At 31.5% G+C, this 18,056-nt stretch overlaps 1 protein-coding gene across 1 annotated transcript in view; it reads left to right on the forward strand.

Moving 5' to 3' along the window:
* The first annotated feature begins 10,149 nt into the window (after nucleotides 1-10,149).
* shakB (Innexin family member shaking B) overlaps nucleotides 10,150-18,056 on the forward strand; it is a 100,097-nt gene continuing 92,190 nt past the window's right edge. Inside the window, exon 1 of the mRNA XM_090119128.1 lies at nucleotides 10,150-10,380. The gene's annotated coding sequence lies outside the window, so the exon portion shown is untranslated. The remainder of the gene's footprint in view (nucleotides 10,381-18,056) is intronic.

Here is an 18,056-nt window from a genome sequence, read left to right on the forward strand (position 1 = left end):
TTTTCTCCAGTCTGCATGTACTAGGAACTCATCCTGATGCAGGAAACCTCAAATGACAGCAGTTAATAATAGGCTCTTCTTTAAAGTTAACGTCGATATATTATAAAGTATCTACTCAGGTTGATTTTTTAAATCCATTGTCAACTAACTTTTGTTTAAAATGTATTCCAAAGTTGCCAAATTGTTAGGTAATGGAAACTAGTTATTCGAACTGTTTAGATATTCTATTCTTGCTTTTTTATAAAAGCTCATAATAGTTTTTGAATGTGCAGTATTCTTGTCCTCACTAATATATCCAGCAGAATTTTTTAAACTGAATTATGTATTACCTATATATTTTCGTAAGAAAAATGTATAAACTTTTACCCAAAAAAATAATATATGTATTTAAAAATACATTTAATAAAGCAACTATGGAGTTTCTTGCCGGTTCTTCTCCGTAGTTCCGAAACGGTGGTTCAAAAGTGCTTCTAGAAGAATTCTAATTGAATAAATAAATGTTTGAGTTTTTGTTTAAATGTATGAAATGAATAAATCATATATGATTTTTTATAATATAGTAACTACTAATTGAGGCGCGAGGTGCATTTAAGCATTTAAACTTTAGAAATAGTCGAGAAGGCTTATTTTTATTACATTATAGGTCAGGACGATGAAGTTTTATTTTCATTTGGCGGGGAAAAAAATGGTCAGGGGTGCTAGAGCAGGCACACTGTTCTAGCTCTTTCTACATGTTCTGTCACTATTTTTCATACATGGCACGTATTGTACTATTCCTTTCACACTTCCCAAGGGTCATCAAAGTTCAAGAAATAAAAATGTCATACATCGATGCACTGTGTTATTGAAAGTAGAACTTTATTGCGGCAGAAATAAAGTCGATTCTGGATATATACAATAAAGGGGGTTGTAAAGCAACCAAACATCATGCCAACCAAAAATGTGTACTGTGTTGTATGCAATGAGTTGTAAGTCGCTTAACATTTGATCGTTGCGGAATTCCTGGAAGCGTTTGCAAGGGAGAATATTTTCAATAGCCATCCCGCTAGGAATGATATTGGAGTGCATCGGGATATATTTTGGAAATTCAAGCTCCTGTACGCTCCTGGTATCCTAGTAGCGAATGCCCTTTAACACGTGACGTCACCGAGTTCAATGCACCTGTATGGGGTTGTTTTCCCCTACGCATAATTATTGTTACCTCGTGCTTAATGAACTAAATTAATAATTTATTTATATTTTGCGCAAAGGTCCTTCGGGATAATGTGTTTTATTGTGAATTGGGTCGAGAATCAAGATGGTCTGAAGTTCTTTTTCATACAAAAATTACTTTGAGTGCCCCTTAAAACTGAAAATGTAAAAAACGCTTTAGAATTTTAGATTTACGGTTTTGCCATGGGCCAAGTTTCTGCCAATTTCTTTGAATGCAAGTGCATGGGATGTCAAGGCTTTGAGAGGTCATCGTACACTGGTTTCTATAAATAGGTCAGAGCACGGACACTAATTTCCGCGCAAAAACTAGTTTTTTGTGCGACGTCTGAATGCAATTTAACTGTCCACTCATTAGAGAAATTACTTCGCTAACTTAATTTATCAAATCCGTTTTCGCAGACGCGTAGTTTTCTACAGGCATCCATTTATCTGGAGTATTTTTTTATGACACTAAAATGTTTATTTATTTATTACACTTCGTTGTACAAACATGAATGGATAAAGCAGAAAAAAAAGAACAATATCACAAAAAGGCATCATTTGTACAAAAGGTGGCAAACAGCAATCTCTACCAGGCAACCTGGTAGGAAAGGAAATAAATGTATGAAGGTCATGGGATAGCGCAAAATAAATGATTATAATTACAATAATTACATATAACAATACATTGCAAATAATAATATATACAGACATATACATGCATATTAATATAAACTAAATGTTAAAATAATATACTTCAAAAATATGTACATACATATATACATACAAATAATGCTATGTTAGCGTATTTTTGCGTCTTAAAAAAGGTTGCGGCCTGCAGATTTCAGCGGACTCAAAATGTTATTTCAGGCCATAATCTATACTCATAATAAATTAAACAAATGCCGCTCGTCAACAATTGTAAAAAAGTAAATTGCGAACAAGTAACTGAAAATGTTGTGTGAGTTTTATTTTTTATTATATACTGGATAAATTAGGTTATGAGAAGGACTGATAAGTTAAATTATTTTAATAAGATTTCCAATATATTCATCAAGTTGTGTATTATTGTAGGTGGCCGCAATGTAGAAAATTTATTTTCCTTAAAAAAGTTTAAGCAAACCACTCGTATTATGCGAAATCTCTACTATTCCAGACAAAACTTAAACAGCCGTATTCCCCTATTTACAGTAACATTGCAATTAAATTAAATTCCAACTCAATGCGTTTGCAAAACGCAAGACAATAAAATTTTAAGCAGAAGACGACATCGCAGCCAAATTTGGCTGGGAATTGCCTGCAAACTGCTGGAGATAATTGTAAAAATTGTTTTTACTGACATTGGCGTAAATGAAGAAAGGGAGTACGACGGCTTTATAAGAGTACATTTAAAGTAGGCACTTATTATGCATTATGACTATATTTACTTATTTAAAAGTCTAAAAAAAGAACTAACCTAAATTACTTTTCATTATAATAGCGCTGCGTTAAAATAAAACCATCTGCCACGGAGACAATTTTTTTTTCTTTCAATAAAAAAAAAAACTGTCGTAGAGACAATGATTTCAGTGTTGTCGAAAATGATGAACGGATTTTGAATTTGAAATAAAGATTATCAATACCTATAATTTAAATTTTAACTGATAATTTCAATAAAAAATACTAAATGCAAGTTTTAATACAATATTAAAGTTATATTATTAAAATTAAAGTGTCCCAATTAAATGTCTTATCAGTTCAAAGTCTCTACAAACTATCTGAAACACACGAGGATTTTAGCAATCACAACTATAAGCGAAAAAAACTAAAAATGGGAACATCATAAAAATCCGTTTTCCCATGTTCACCGATAACTTGCAGTCAAATGTGTCCTTAGTCTGACAACAATTGTAATACCATTGCCAACAGATATAGTTAAAATTTTTGTTTAAGCGCTTGCCAGTTTCTTGCCTTAATAGCGCCTAAATTACTTGTAAAAAAAATATATCGAATTTATAGTTTATGCAGAAAACTCGCCTTTTGGCGATTTGGAAGAGGGTAAATTTTTAATGGGAGCAATTATCGTGCCAAAGGATGCTCGTGAAAATTATTTGGATAATAGCTTTTTGGCATATTAGATTAGCTTGGTTTAAACCTTAGTTTATTTTTCTCTAATTAAACCATAGCTATCTTTTTGAAATACGTATCTATATATTCTTCTATAAAATAATATGATCGGAATTAGATTTTTCAGATTTGTATAATGAATGCAAAGGGTCTACTATTAACAATTAATATATGAATTGTTTTTAAATATTTAAGTAATTAGTAGCAATAATAACTGACCAAGCGAAACCGCGTAGAAAGCTTGTGTTAAAAAACAAACAGTGAAGTGTGACCTGTTTTTTGACAGATTACGTTCTCTTTGTGATAAACATTTTTCATTTGCTAAAATTTTCTCGCAAGAAAACACATTCTAGAAGGTCTCAGACATTCATTTACCCCTACGAATCCCACGTACTATAATTATAACTAGAAATAAGAAATAAAAATGTTTTTCTAAGAACATTGTCCAAATGTGTATAATATGTTCGTTAAATTGCAGTTGTCTTTTGTTTTTAACTGACTCTACTGGCTAACTAACTGGCTTAGACAAAAAAGGAAAATTTCTTGTCATAGGTATTTCATTTGTGCATTTTTGCTTCGATTTAATCAATGCTCTGTCTCTATCAAACTTTCATTATTGACCTAAGAGAGAAAGAAACAAAACATAGATTAAAAAATACGTAAAGATTTCAATTCAATGCGGAAAAACTCTCTTCAATTTATACGTAAATGACTATGAAAACGTCAATAAAACGCATAAACCACAGGCTCATGACTCATTTAAGATTGCGAAAGCTATTTATCTCTGTATTGTTTCTTTTTCCATACAAACGACGGCAATATATCCTTAACTAGAGGTCGTAAAACCTCATTTCGATACGCACCATTGAGGATAGAACATTCTAGACGTTTGGACTTGGACCAGTACCTAGGTACTTAAGTTCTTATGGTGTATAGTGCCCGTTTGTAAGGTTTTAGATTCATTCAATGGATAGGTATTTGATGATTTAAGTTGGTAGTCTTTTAGTTTAGTTAGAAATGTATTGCTTTCGTCTGCGTATTTGCATCTAATTATATGTTTATACTGTATTCGTATTTATGTATTTTTATTGGACGAAACTTTATCTCCAAAATTCGTTCATAAGATGCCTTTCTTAGATAGATATATTTTTGATTCAAACTCAAACTCAAACTCAAACATTCATTTATTCAATTAGACTACTATTTAGTAGCACTTTCGAATCGTCATTACATAGTATTTTAACATTTACCACCGATTCGGAAAGCAGTATCTATGGAGAAGAATCGGCAAGAAACTCCATAGTTGCTCTTTTAAATAATGTCAATAAATTTACATAATATGTAACTTATATCTACCTAACTACATAATATGCCAAAGAACTGTCCTGTGGTTTTTACGCGACAACCCTCCATGGGTCTTTATCGTCCATATATTCCTGAATACTGTAGTACGCTCTCTGAACTAGTACATTTTTTATGTAAGTTTTAAATTTAGTACTACTAAACTCTTTAATATTATGAGGAATTCTATTGTATAAGCGTATACCTTGACCCATAAATGAATTTTTAACTTTAGCTAATCGGAAAAATGGCATTTCAATTCTATTCTTGTTCCTTGTGCCATAATCGTGTCTATCTCCTACTCTTGTGTGTAAGTCAGAGCTTTTGTGTACATGCAAAATATTATTAAATATATACTGTGATGGTACAGTAAGGATACCAGTATTCTTAAAATGATCTCTTAGTGAGTCCCGAGCACGTAAATTATATATAGAGCGAATGGCTCTTTTCTGTAAGATAAATATAGTTTCTATATCTGCAGCCCTGCCCCACAGTAGAATTCCATAGGACATAATGCTATGAAAGTAGCCGAAATAAACCAATCTGGCCGTATCTTCATCGGTGAGATGCCTTATTTTTCGGACTGCATATGCAGCAGAACTGAGCTTACCTGCAGCGGTGTTGACATGGGCTCCCCACTGTAGTTTCTCGTCCAATGTTAACCCTAGAAATACAGTAGACTCAGTAGGATGCAATACCTCCCCGTTCAAGGTAATATCTCTGTTCAACTTTTTTACATTAGGAAGTAAAAATTCAACACAAGTGGTTTTTTTGGCATTTAATAATAAATTATTGGCAGTAAACCATTCAGATATTTGTAAAAGAGCACTGTTCACTTCGTCAACATTTGGGTCATGCCTATCCACATTAAAAATTAATGAGGTATCATCTGCAAACAGAACTATTTCACACCTATCCTGCAAATAATAGGGAAGATCATTGATATATACCAAGAACAAGAAGGGACCTAAAATTGACCCCTGTGGAACACCAATGTTAATTGACGCACCGCTAGAACGTTCTCCATTAACAACTACAGTCTGTATCCTATCATGCAGGTATGACGCTATGAGGTTCTGGGCTTTTCCTTTAATTCCATAGTGATTAAGTTTACGTAACAAAGTACAATGTTCAACGCAGTCAAATGCCTTGGAGAGGTCACAAAATATCCCTAGAGCATTTTTTGAGTTTTCCCATGCCTTATATATATGTGTTAGAAGTGCAACTCCAGCATCTGTGGTTGAGCGCCCCTTTGTGAAACCAAACTGTTTGGTGTGCAGTAAATTATTATTTGCAAAATGACTACTCAATTGGTTTAATATTAACTTCTCGAATACCTTACTTAATGTTGGTAAAATAGAGATAGGTCTATAATTGTTACAGTCTTCTTGATCGCCCTTCTTAAATAAAGGTATAACTTTACTAAGCTTTAGTAAATTAGGAAATGTACCATAGTCACAACACTTATTAAATATGGAAGCTAAATTTTTCGCAATATTTTCTATTATATTATTAACTAAATTTACGGACATTCCCCAAAGATCACAAGTATTTTTAAGATTAAGCGTCTTAAAGGCAGTAACAATATCATTAGCAGTTACGTGTCGTAATTCAAATAATGTACTGCACTCCGCAACATGGTCCCTCAAAAAGGTCTCTGCAAGTGCTGAAGACGAATTTAAACTATTAGTAATAGTAGCAGGGACACTACTGAAGAATTCTTCAAAAGCAAGCGCAACATCAGCACTTTTGTCAATAACCCTGTCATAATTTACAAGTTTTATGGTATTACTTGATTTGCTTTTACCCATTTCACCATTAATAATTGACCAAACTGTTTTAACTTTATTATCAGAGTCGCGTATTTTTTCTTTGATATACAAACGCTTTGCAGTGAAACAAACTTTTTTAAAAATTTTTGAGTAATTTCTAACATAACTAAGAAAAGATGGGTCTTTATTATATTGCTTCATACCATATAATTCATAAAGAATGTTCCTGCACCTATGTATACTAGCTGTCGCCCATTTACTAAATGGTAAATCCTTGGTAATATTTAAAGATTTAACTTTAAATATTTTTTCAAATTCTTTATGTACTAAATTAAAAAGATTTTTAAACATTTCACAAGGACTATTAGGATAGGATTGATCATTTAGTACGGGCAGGTTTTTATTAATATTATTCCTAAATTTATTAATGCCTTTTTTAGTTATAGGCCTAACATTAATCCTTTTAAATGTAGGTATGCAATCCCATTCAAAAACTACTTTCTGGCCACAGTGATCCGAAGTCAATGTATTGAGAATATTTTTCTCTAAACAGATGCAGTCACAGTATATATTATCAATACAAGTTGCAGAAGTAGGTGTAATTCGTGTGGGTTCGTTAAAAAGTTTATATAGATTAAATGACTGAAACAAATTAACAATTCGTGTAGCCGTTTGTGTTTGTAAAAGTAAATCAATATTAAAATCACCACATACTATAACTTTTTTTTTACTCCTGCTTAGACGCTTTAATATTTCTTCCATGACTGTCTCAAACATATTATAGTCACTGGAAGGGGGTCTATAAACGCAAACAATAATATAACGCTCCAGCTCCACACAGGACAGTTCAATGGTCCGTTCTACAGAAAGACTAACAATGTCAGTTCGTTCTTTACATTTTACACTATCATGTACAAAAATAACAGAACCTCCGTGAATAGCCTGTGTCCTAAAGTATATACTTTTTAATTTGTAATTTTCAATATTTACTAACGACTGACATTGTTTAAGCCAATGTTCTGTTACACAAAATATTTTAATATTGTTATCATTCAGAAACAATTCTATTTCTAACAATTTGCTAGCCAAGCCTTGAATATTTTGATGCACAATGGAAAAACACTGCTTAGCTGTTGTCTTATATACTAGTTTAAATCTAGCTTAGGGCTAGATTGTCTGTCTACACTTAATCTAGGTTGATGTATAAAATTACTACTACATAAAATTATAGTAGATCGATGGTCTGATACCGAACATGTACCAGACTGGTTAATATTATATGCTATTAACATAGCAAGTTCACGCTTATATCTATATGGCAGATACACTGTATTCTTTGTCAAAGTAAAAGATTTAATACATGAGTTAATGTCAAAGTAAATAAATGCATCACGATGATGATTTGTTAGGTTATACAATTTTAAATTCATATTATAAATTAATCTATTTTGTTCTTGTGTCAAACCAGGTAGGTATGGCAAGGTACACAACATAAATTTACATTTAGTCTTACTACTAATATCTAACATTTTTTTTAATCCTACATCAATATCCTTATTATTTATATTTAAACTGTCCCCATATAATATAATTACAATATTATTCTTATTAAAGCTGAAATGATCCAGTGATTTGATTATATATTTAAATGAACTGTTAGGCGTACAAACATTAGTAACTTTAAGCCCTAAGTTGTTGAGCATAGCGCCAAATCCCTGACCAATATTATCTGACAACACAATTATTTCCTGCTTTGAAAGGTATTTAGTATTACTGGTTGGAATTGTGGTAGTGGGTTTAACACTATGTATGTCTGTGTAGTCAGGCTTATGGGGCGACGGTTGCTCATTGTCATTGTTTGAACACTGACATACATATTTATTGGTCAGCGACTCAAAACGATCCATATTCTCATTGCTCAACTTAATAAGATAATCTGCCTCTTGTATATGCTCATTAATTTGCATTTGGGCAGAAGAGTATTTCTGGTTCACATCAGTTAACATTTGACTTAAGGAGTCTATCTTCTCCTTAAGTTCAGTTGTTTCTACATCATATAAGATTTTATAGTATTCTAGATCCCTATGATATTTATCTAACTCCTGAACAAGGTTTATGTTGTCTTTCTTTAGTTGAACTATCTTTTTTAAAGAACTCTTTCTAACAATAGATTGCGTACGCTTGATGAATTTACTTATTCTAAGATATTTTTTTAACTTCTTATGCGAAGAGAAATTGAATTTTTTAATTATTCGAAATAGGTGACTAGAATTATGTAACCTAGTCACATGAATTATACACAAATATCACCATTCATAGACACATTTGTCTATGCCTAAATCTATGGTTGTCTATGCCCTTTATCGTTTGCCGCGTGCTCTACGCAAGGTGAATCAAATTTGAAAAAATAAAGCTGCCATTCATACCGCTTAATGCTACCGTGTAAGTAGCATGAATAGGGGTCAAGCCCTTGTGGAACATGGAGTCCGGCATTAGCCTGAAACTTTGCTAAATAACGTTTGATATCAAATTCAAATTCAGTTTTGCAATTGCAGAATGTACGGGAATAGATGTTGGTTTGTAGGTTAGTTTTTAATTTCTGTAAAGACAAAAGTGCTTCTTATAGGAGTCTAGTTAATAAATAAATGTTTTAGCTTGTGTTTTCATGTTTCTTAGGTTATATCGTATAATATCAATGCTAATAAGTAAAAAATTAAAGGGTATTTTGTTTGTTACTCTTTTTATCAGTTTAAAGGTGAATCTTGATAAGTTGATGATTGCAACTCAAACCATCGGAGTCTTTAAATTTAAAACGTCTTAACATTGGTAAGCGAAGCCGCGTAACCGCTAGTATGTCATAAAACTAAATTGGATTGTCAAATTATCCGTACTAAACCATATTTAAGTATTACAAGACCTAAATGAAGCATACGTAAATATGTATTTATTTATTTAACACTTTGTTAGTTGTACAAATAGGAATCCTTAGAATTACTTACAGATAAAACAGAGTACAAGTAACTTGGCGGCCTTATCACTTAGTAGTGATTGCTTTCAGGCAACCACGGTAAAAGGTAACGAGCCAAAAGATCACTATTGGCGGGACGAGAACAGAAAAAAATAAAATAATAAAAAGCATGATATTACGGATTTTCCATTCAATACTTTTTCCCGCGTTTTTAAAGCCCTGAAAGGGATCCGTTGGAATCCAATCAGTGTAGGAAAATTCAAATGTGTGCTAGTTCGCAAGGACCTCGGATTTATACATAGTCACGGAGGAACTATGGCGTGTGCGTGTTTTCTTTAAAACAGTTTTTTATAATGTTTATATATTATGTAGGTCAATTTTTATATTGAAATATTCACGTTATTAATTATAGATTATAGAGTTAATTTTAAACCGTTCTTTGGGTAACATGAATATGATCTTCTGTAATTGTATTTTATTCTGAGTAATTTTGAAATAGTTTCGATATAAATAATTCAAAGAACCCAAATAAACATGTAGAAGTATATAAAATGAGTTCTTCTATAAATAAAATCTGCGTTATTTTTTTAATGTGAAGGATCTTAAACGACCTCATTTCACAACAATGTCACTGAACAAAAAAGCACACGCAATATTTAGGGACGGATATTAATAGACCAAGTGTCCACAAACATATGATGCGATTCGAGAAAAACGATAGAAAAATTTCCCGCGATGTGCTTGCTGAAATCCAGTCCGCCCTATAGCATTTACCGTGTTGGTCGGTTACTACGCGCCTCCCTACTAAACGTTCGAAATAAAAAAAAAAAACTGTTATCTATGGCCGTGAAAAATGTGTAAATTTAAATTAAGAACTTAGTGACCACAGACTTCTCGTGCCAAACAATGGGATTAAGTGAACGATTTCTATTGAACGCGTTTTGGCGGCAAACTTGGATGTCAGTGAGTTTGACAGATGAACCTCCCGCGCTTTTCCTTCAGGTGCGTTCGAGTAACATACTTTGATAACGCTTGATTAATGATCGCACTGATTCTCACGTGTCTATAAAACTGTGAATTAAACAGACGGATATAATAACAATATGCGACGTTAAATAAAGAATTGTGTCGTTTCGGAAAATAAACTGCGTTGGCCCAGATTTGTCGATTCGTGAATTAACCGTTCATCATAAAACATCAAAGCGTCGGATTCATGAAGTTAGTTTCGGTAAATAGATATAAGGTGATAGAATAAGGTGATAAATTTGGGTTTGATATAAAGCGTATTATAAAAAAATGTGGTATAGGCGTCAGATATGTTGAGTTTACGGAGATGGTCGCACGTGGCGGTGTGTAGTGACATATGTTATAATAGTGACGTATTTATTAATGTTCTCCCGTGTTTTGACAAATTGATCTAGTGATAAATATAGTGTGACATGGACGTATTCCTGTTAATCTTCAAAGGCTTGAAAATTGATGATGTAAGGTACAGTACAAGTGTCGCATGTTCGTTACGCGTTTGGTATTTATTTAATTAATGGTCATTTTATAGTTATCCAATAGATCATGTCACGCATAACATATTTATAACCGTTATTCTCAAATTAAATTGAAAATCGAACTCAGAATTCCACAACGATTCGATATTTAAATTAAGTATAGAATCGTGGAATTGAATCCTTAGAAATGCATTAATTATGCGATATTTTTTTTTTAATAAACCATTTAAACTAAATAAACGTTAATATTTAATTTGAATTTGTAGCAATTATGACTTAGTTGCGGCTCTTAGATAGCTGCAAACTGCTAGAAAAGATTTTCATATAAATAATTACGTAATACTGGCATAAATTCAAAAAAGGTTTACTTTTAAACCCCAACAAATAGGTATATAATTTGCTTAGTAGATTGACACAGTACACGTATTAAAACTTCTTCTAATTGAATTAACGAGAGTTATAAAATGGTTTTCTATGAATTTCTTTTTGTATGGAAAATTTATAGACGCTGAAAATAGAATTGCTTAAGGGATAGAAAATACCTCGTTTTAGTTATTTATTAATGTTATAATAACGTTGATTTGAATATTATTTTATTATCATTGGGACTGTTTTCAATTTTTGTTCTTTTTGTCTCTACATTATATGCGATTTGCATGCGAAGTTTCATTTAAATGGGTTCATCTGTTTGTGAGTAATTTATATGTAATCGGGATTTTTAAAATGTAGTTCTTATACAATATGGATACATAAATGAGACTTATATAATATTTTATTACATAATTTGAAACATTTTTACGTGAACATTTATAGATATAAAAATTAAAGATTTTAACGGATTTTAAACGCGATTTATTCATTATATTATAAGACGTTTCTAAATATAAAATACTTGCATAAAATCAAACACTAGAAAATACTATTTATAGATATAATAGTAGTAATTAAAAATCCAAATAATAGTATAATAGTATAATAGTAATATAATAGTAGTATAATAGTATAATAGTAGTAATTAATTATCCAAATTAGTATAAAATTATTTCACCCCCTAAGATATCAATTACCTATTTATTAAAAATTACGCCAATTCAGTTTAATAATTTTATTTATCTAATGTCGGTAATGTATGTACAGTCATAAACCAGTTAAAACCGCAAAAATTAGTTAAATTTTGAGTAGTTATTTATTCTTCAATAGAAAAATAGAAACATACATCACATTCATGAATATTAAAGAAATAATTTGGAAAATCCAAAAGTGCACGCCTCATAATTTTTTTTTAATAAATATTTATTAATTATTATTTTTGTTTATTTAATAACAATTAAACCACATCGAATCAGACCCTGAAAAATGAAAGGGTTCTATTCCTGAGCATACTCAAGCGTAAGAGAAAAAAAAAGACTCGATTAGTAAAGTATTTCGGTCGCTATCGTGTTAACAAGAAAAAGGATCCGCACATACAGACACACGGACGTCCAAGACAGAACTTTTTTAAACTGTTTTTTAACTAGTTTAAATAACAAAAATGACATCAAAAATATCATGAACGTTAAAAATAGTGTTTTTTCTTAATATGTGTGTGTATGTATTATCTTACAAGTGCAATGTATGATACATAAAGACATTTTAAGTTTGAAAAATCAGATGTTTTGCGCGAAGTGACAGTAGTACCCACCTCAACGCTTCGCTTATGAGGCGTGCAATAAACAATATATACAGAAACGTGCAATTAATAATTTTCCATCCTACATCCCTTAACGACGTGAAGGGAGTGACAAAAATATTATTTTGATTAAGTTATTCTAAATATTAGCAATGGGCATAATTAAGTATTTCTATAGCTCATGTGTTATTCCGATGTAACCTATATTACGGAAAAGTTTCATCCAAATCACTCCATCCATTCTCTCAAACTTAAAACTCTATTAGCTGAGCAGGCAGTGTGTATACATTATAGTAGTATTTTTTTTTAAGTTCAGTATTGTAAATATTTTAGGAAAATAACTTTTTTTGTATAAACATTTTTAATCACATATTGTTTACAATATTATATACAAGAATTTTAAATTTAATGTATAAAAAATTCTTTGGCACATTTTTCGTAATGATTTTCCAAGGTCTCTGGGAAAAATATTACACAAAGGGTTGTTTATAGCTGTAAGGTACCTTATAATAAATAAATAACTAAGTCCATACTAATATTATAAATGCGAAAGTAACTCTGTCTGTCTGTCTGTTACTCAATCACGCCTAAACTACTGAACCAATTTTCATGAAATTTGCTATGGAGATATTTTGATACCCGAGAAAGGCTACTTTTTATCCCGGGAAAATGACGCAATCCCGGGAATCCCACAGGAACGGGAACTATGCGGGTTTTTCTTTGACTACGCGGGCGAAGCCGCGGGCGGAAACCTAGTATGTACATTGTAAATACATGCAAATTATTGTAAATAATCTTTATCCGACCATATTATGTTTTTCAAATAATTAAATATTAAATTATTTAAAAAAATTATGTCGCTATTGTAAGACTAAGTACTAAATTACACAGAACAAATAGCTTAAGTGTTTATAAAATTATGAAAAGCATGAGTAAGCATTTATGAAAGTTAGTAGTCCCAGAACCGTAGTACTTATTTTGATAAGTTTCACTGTAGATGGCGCTTTATACAAATACTTATAGGAAAATTCGATTCTAGTGACTAAGTTGAATAATATTTTTTATGAAAAATAACATATTTTATCTAAACTTGACCTTACTTCTCACAATGACACTTTCCAGTGCGCGCCATTTTTCTAAACTGTTTTTTTCTCGACTAAAAATTTGACATATTGTATGTTATTATAATTACTTGAGAAAGTCAAATATTTTCTAAACATGTTTCTTACTTTTCACGCAGAAAGGACTCAAAGAATCTGATGAAATCTACATAAGATGACAGCGAAGCCATTACCTACCTAGATCTTAGCTTAGACATTTAAAATGTTTTCAAATAATCAAGAACAATATTAAGACTATAATATGACATACATATTCCCAACATAATTGCTCACAACATTTAAAAATACGCTAAACGCCACCTCTCCAATACACTTATGGTATCCTAGTACTGTTGGGGGCAAGGGCGTGACGTGTGAACATACCACCCAAGTCCCAAAAAGATAAAAAAATCTCATGCGTTCTCAAGTTTTGTTTGTTTTTTTTTCACTCAGTACTAGAAATAAATGCAGTGATCTCAAGGATGCAGTTTTTTAAATTATATTTAGTAACTCTACCAAACTCTACCTCGGTAAATTAGAGCTATCACGTAGTCATTGTGAATGTCGTATGTATATTTTTGTATATAATATACCTACTACCTTACTATCCGCGGCTTCACCCGGGAATGCAAAGGAAATACCCAAGGAAATCAGATGTTTCATAACGGTAAAATGTATTTTAAGTCTCTCTCCTCCTATCTCCAAATACAAAATATATCATATACGTTCCGACGTGAAAGAAAGACACAATTTCGAATTTATGAAGTAAGGAAGTAGGAAAAATAATTGCACCAAGTCCAGTATATGTAGACAATTTAGACGCTAGTAAATGTGAAAACTACATAAGTTAACTCCAAGACATTTAACTTACTGCTTTCCGCGCCCAACAAAACGACAATCACTTCACTTATTTATTAGCCTCGTCCTGGTTTCGTCGGCTGAAATACAGATAAAAGATAGTCTTAATCTGGGCTATAAAAGTAGTTATAACTTTATTCGGGAAAATAGTTTCGAGGACTACGGATAATGAAGAGTGATCTATAATTTGCAGAATAACTGATTCATTATAATTAAGCGCAAGAAGTACGTTTTTATATTTTTATTTTTTATTGAATTCATTAAATTATCGTTAGTTCCAATTTACTAGTTATATTGTAGTAAATTGGAGAAATAACCTGGTTTTTGTTATTGAGTATGGCACATAGAGTCATGTATAAAAAGTGGCTTTGATATAAGATATATAGAAAAAATCGTAATAATGTCTATTTGTGTTAAAGATTTAAATTACCAACAAAAATAAAACATCATTTCTTTCTAAATTTACAGTTGAGATATTATCATCTTGCATTCATATAATACATGGCTGCATTTATTTCATATGCATTCAAAAGCTTTTTTCAAGCTTCGAATGAATTTCATGAACAATTGTTTGAAGTATTTACTGTTTTATTGTGTTCGTTTTTACAACGTATGAACATTTTTTCTAATTTAAATCTAATTTATTCATAAATTATGAACGTTTCAAAGGCTTAATAGTACAGTCACAATTGAAACTGCGACAGAGGAGTAACCATGAATTAGCGATTGAGTTTGAGTTTGAACAAGTATAAGTCCCAGCGGTTAAGTATGAGTGTGGTCGAGTGTCGGACAAACGAGGCGCATAATGAGTTAATGAGCCGCTATTATTGTGTAGCGAGGGTCGTAAAAACTTCGCTATTTCTAGCAGATTTACTTGACCCCCCGGATTAGGTTGCTTCGATGCGTTGGCAAATTTTTGGGTTTTGTAGACAATTGTTTGGGTGGATTGTGTTAAAAGTGGGATGGGATGATAGAAGATGATTTTTAATGTAAAAATTTTGTTATTACGAAGATGCAATTTCAAAATAATTCCAAAATATAGGTGTATTTCTTTACAATGAAAAAAGATTTTTAACGAGGGCGGACGGTCAGTGCAGATGTACCTAAAGATATTATGTATTATCAATATTATTTTATAATTATGTTCTATTAATAATCCTACTAATATTATAAATGCGAAAGTTTGTGAGGATGTGTGTGTGTGTGTGTTTGTTACTCTTTCACGCAATGACTCCTGAACCGATTACAATGAAATTTAGCACACATATAGAGGGTAACTTGGATTAACACATAGGATAGGTTTTATCTCAGAAATCCCACGGGAACGGGAACTATGCGGGTTTTCCTTTGAAAACGCGGGCGAAGCCGCGGGCGGAAAGCTAGTATAATATATTTTTGGCGTCATGTCATTTTGTTCCCTTACATTTCATACATTTTGTTTTACCATTTTTAGATTAATCTCTAACGATAACAGCTGTTCATAATCGTTAGGGAAGATAAGAAAATGGCCGACGTAGCCATTTGCACCCCAGCAATGTCGATATAATATTTTTATCCATATTAGATAAGGAATTTTCCAAGAAAATATTAGAGAATGTGTTTAGGGCTACTCTATGGTATCTTTTATGCATTTGTCTTAAGAATTTTATTTAACAAGCATTGTTTACGCGATTTTTCTCGATTTAAATTTACGTTATCGCGTAACTGCATAACTGCATAAAATGTTCATCTCCTATTTCTCATCATTATGGGTTGATTTTTACGATTTATAGAACCCTTTTTGTATTAGACTTATAAACTTAACTTTGATGTGTTTTAGCTTGATATCAAGTATATCTTATAGAGCAGTGGAGTTTAGTCGGTAGGTCCCTGCATTCTGCAGGGTGAGTCCGACATAACCCAGATCCTTTTCCCCGAGCGCTCTGGGTATGCCTAAATGCATTCTCCACTATAAAAAAAAAATATCTTATAGAGACTCCAAGTTTGTAGGAGAACTTACACATACCAAAAATCACTATGCGTTATGAAATTGATCTAAACTTAAAAGCCTAAAAGGGTATGTCCAATCAAACATTGTTGTTCATTTAATAAAGACATTTGAAAACATTTCTCCACCGCGTATTATACTGAAATAATTAATCATAATTTTCTCGACTGTGAAAAGTGTGACGGCTTTGATCTTATTGCTACTAATGCCAAGAAATTCCTCAATTATAATAATTAGGTATTTTTGTTTCTTTTTATAATATTTCGTGGTTTATTTATCATTGTTATGTTTTGTTTGAGTATTAAGTAATTCTATGATTAGTTGTGTTATGAAAATACATACACATAATTAGATTAGATCTTCTAAAAGATTCATATTGTAAAAAATACAACGTAAATATAATGAAAGAAAAACGAATCCATGTATTATGCACGCTACATTATTAATTAATTTAATAAGTAAGTGCTTACGTCAAAATACACTACTGTTTTAACTAATTAAATTAACGGCAATATGCCTGCGTCTACTAGGTTTCCATAAATGTACAACTATTGAAAATCCCTTAAAAAATCCGTCGCACACTTCATTCGAACCGAAATGTTGCAGCGCTGCACTCTTTCAACGGCATTTATATGACAAAAAAATTAAATCCATTGTGAGTCACCATTGTCATTGGACAATCCGTGACGTCACTAATCTCATAAAAGCCAGCCTACTTTCCGACTTATTGTGATTCTGGCTCGCTTGTCACGTGCTTCCGTAGATTATTTGAAAATCAGTAGGCTTGTGATTTGTTTTTTATGTAAAAAACGGTGAATTACCCGCTGCGGGATGTTGTTTTTGCGCATAAGTCATGGCGTGCGTAGCGAAGCTACTTGAATAGGGATGTTTACGGGAATTCTTATCCCCTAGTGATGTTTTTTTAAATGTTTTCGTGATAATTAATTCGTGACAATCAATAATCGAATTCTCTCATTTCAATTTTAATTTATTCAATGACTATTTTTCATTTGTCTGTTAATTCACTTACTTTTTTTGTCCTTTTTAAACATGTACCTATTATTAAATCTCTCACGTATTTTCGTGGTCATATAGATAAGTAACATATTATAACGTATAAATTATGTACTTGTATAAAAAAAATCCATTGGTTTCGTTTTTTAGAGCGGATCAAGATTTAGGCAAAGCGTAGTTATAATTGTATGAAAACGTTTATTTTCCAAATAAATGAAGAAACGAATAAGTTCAAATACTTTTATGACGTCGTATATTTTATTGCCGGAATAATTGGCAGATATAGATTTAATGGCGGTTTTATGAGCTAATTTTGAATTATGGCGCTTTCAAGCTCCTAATTGAAATATTTTACATCTGCATTTTTAGACAACTGACAAGACTATTATTATTATTCAAGGAGGAAATTTATTTCAAAGGCTTATCAGTATTTTCAATGCTCAGAATGTAATTTGAATCTTTATTAGAAAAAAAAATGTGTGCATGTACTAGTGTACACACGTAAGAAGTGAAACTTCTTTATGACCTTATTTTTCAAAAAAAATTTA

Source organism: Colias eurytheme, chromosome 3 (genome assembly GCF_061535395.1).
Source record: "Colias eurytheme isolate Ceu_HAF_F1 chromosome 3, ilColEury1 Martin Lab GWU primary, whole genome shotgun sequence".
NCBI classification, from domain to species: Eukaryota; Metazoa; Arthropoda; class Insecta; order Lepidoptera; family Pieridae; genus Colias; species Colias eurytheme.